The sequence below is a fragment of the Sycon ciliatum genome, chromosome 3, assembly GCF_964019385.1.
Source record: "Sycon ciliatum chromosome 3, ocSycCili1.1, whole genome shotgun sequence".
NCBI lineage: Eukaryota > Metazoa > Porifera > Calcarea > Leucosolenida > Sycettidae > Sycon > Sycon ciliatum.
In genome coordinates, this window is record NC_088645.1 from 40,017,020 (window position 1) to 40,019,519 (window position 2,500).

Below are 2,500 nucleotides of genomic sequence, written 5' to 3' on the forward strand. Positions count from 1 at the left end.
TCATTACACTGATACCACACCAACCCCTGCATTCCGTGTGCCAGTACTTTCCTCATTACACTCATTACACTGATACCACACCAACCCCTGCATGCCGTGTGCCAGTACTTTCCTCACTACACTCATTACACTGATACCACACCAACCCCTGCATTCCGTGTGCCAGTACTTTCCTCACTACGCTCATTACACTGATACCACACCAACCCCTGCATTCCGTGTGCCAGTACGTTCCTCACTACACTCATTACACTGATACCACACCAACCCCTGCATTCCGTGTGCCAGTACGTTCCTCACTACACTCATTACACTGATACCACACCAACCCCTGCATTCCGTGTGCCAGTACGTTCCTCACTACACTCATTACACTGATACCACACCAACCCCTGCATGCCGTGTGCCAGTACTTTTCTCACTACACTCATTACACTGATACCACACCAACCCCTGCATTCCGTGTGCCAGTACTTTCCTCACTACACTCATTACACTGATACCACACCAACCCCTGCATTCCGTGTGCCAGTACGTTCCTCACTACACTCATTACACTGATACCACACCAACCCCTGCATTCCGTGTGCCAGTACGTTCCTCACTACACTCATTACACTGATACCACACCAACCCCTGCATTCCGTGTGCCAGCACTTTCCTCACTACACTCATTACACTGATACCACACCAACCCCTGCATTCCGTGTGCCAGTACGTTCCTCACTACACTCATTACACTGATACCACACCAACCCCTGCATGCCGTGTGCCAGTACTTTTCTCACTACACTCATTACACTGATACCACACCAACCCCTGCATTCCGTGTGCCAGTACTTTCCTCACTACACTCATTACACTGATACCACACCAACCCCTGCATGCCGTGTGCCAGTACTTTTCTCACTACACTCATTACACTGATACCACACCAACCCCTGCATTCCATGTGCCAGTACTTTCCTCACTGCACTCATTACACTGATACCACACCAACCCCTGCATTCCGTGTGCCAGTACTTTTCTCACTACACTCATTACACTGATACCACACCAACCCCTGCATTCCGTGTGCCAGTACTTTCCTCACTACACTCATTACACTGATACCACACCAACCCCTGCATTCCGTGTGCCAGTACTTTCCTCACTACACTCATTACACTGATACCACACCAACCCCTGCATTCCGTGTGTCAGCACTTTCCTCACTGCACTCATTACACTGATACCACACCAACCCCTGCATTCCGTGTGCCAGTACTTTCCTCACTACACTCATTACACTGATACCACACCAACCCCTGCATTCCGTGTGCCAGCACTTTCCTCACTGCACTCATTACACTGATACCACACCAACCCCTGCATTCCGTGTGCCAGCACTTTCCTTGCTACACTCATTACACTGATACCACACCAACCCCTGCATTCCGTGTACCAGTACGAGGTGATTAGCAAAAAAATTACACGTTTGTAAACTCGCCCTGCATTCATAGCCAATGCCCTTTTTCATGATTTATAGTAGTTTACATGGCAGAATAGTCTATGACTCATATCGTGCCATCACAGTTCAACTTCCCCAACAGCAGTGTAGACTTTCCTAGCTGACCCAAAGTAGGTCGTTTTTTCAGTCCTCAAAATACTTGTATATTTTTTTACATGTGTGTAAACCACAGGTAACATACCATAACAAGGCTATATGGAAACCTACCCACCCATATATAGGTACCCCACTGCACAAATAACACAAATAGTGTCCAAACAGAACACAAATCCGTGCACTTTTCAAGTGCAAACTTGAAAACTGACTGACACACCACACTCACAGCAGGAGCAAAATCACCGTCTCGCCATTAAACTTGAAAATAAAGAATGCCAACCTGGTGCCAGGACAAAAAGTAATCATCTGACATCAGGCAAGCAACATCCAAGCATCAGCACACTGTGATCACATACAGAATCACGGCAAAGCAGAAAGCCATAACAGAGGTGGACAAGTACTGGCACCATTGATCACACGCACTCAACGGAGAGGAGCACTATTAAAGGACGCTGTGCTCACTGATATTGCAGAGGCCTGCCGAACTGTGCATGTGAACGGAGGATTCGCAGCTGGGAGGGAAGCAGCGTACGGTGTATCCTCTGCGGCAAACGAGTCGAAAGATGGCCGAGAAGATGAAGCAGAAACAGGTCCGCTTGCAACTGTGCTGGCGGCAGTCAAGTGGCTGGTAGCAAGGCTAGCATCTCCAGCTGGGGCATCATAAAACAATGATGCCAACTCTTGGAGCTTGGTCTCAGATTCACTGGCATCGGATGCATTCAGCTTGACGCGCAGAGCCTCCAATAGAACAGCATTGGTCTCATTGCCTCGGATGTCCGGAGTCTGAGTCAACAACAGCAAAGCGGAGAGGTGCTTCTTGTGAAGTTTCTTGATGGCTGCATCAACACCAAGGCTTCGTGCTTCCCAAATAATTTTCGCAGCAGCTTTCGCATC

The 2,500-nt window shown here is 48.5% G+C and overlaps 1 protein-coding gene across 2 annotated transcripts in view; it reads right to left on the reverse strand.

The window, feature by feature from the left end:
• The window catches only part of LOC135812175 (uncharacterized), a 25,768-nt gene that overhangs the window by 17,278 nt on the left and 5,990 nt on the right, over positions 1-2,500 (reverse strand). The gene's annotated exons all lie outside the window — the stretch shown is intronic.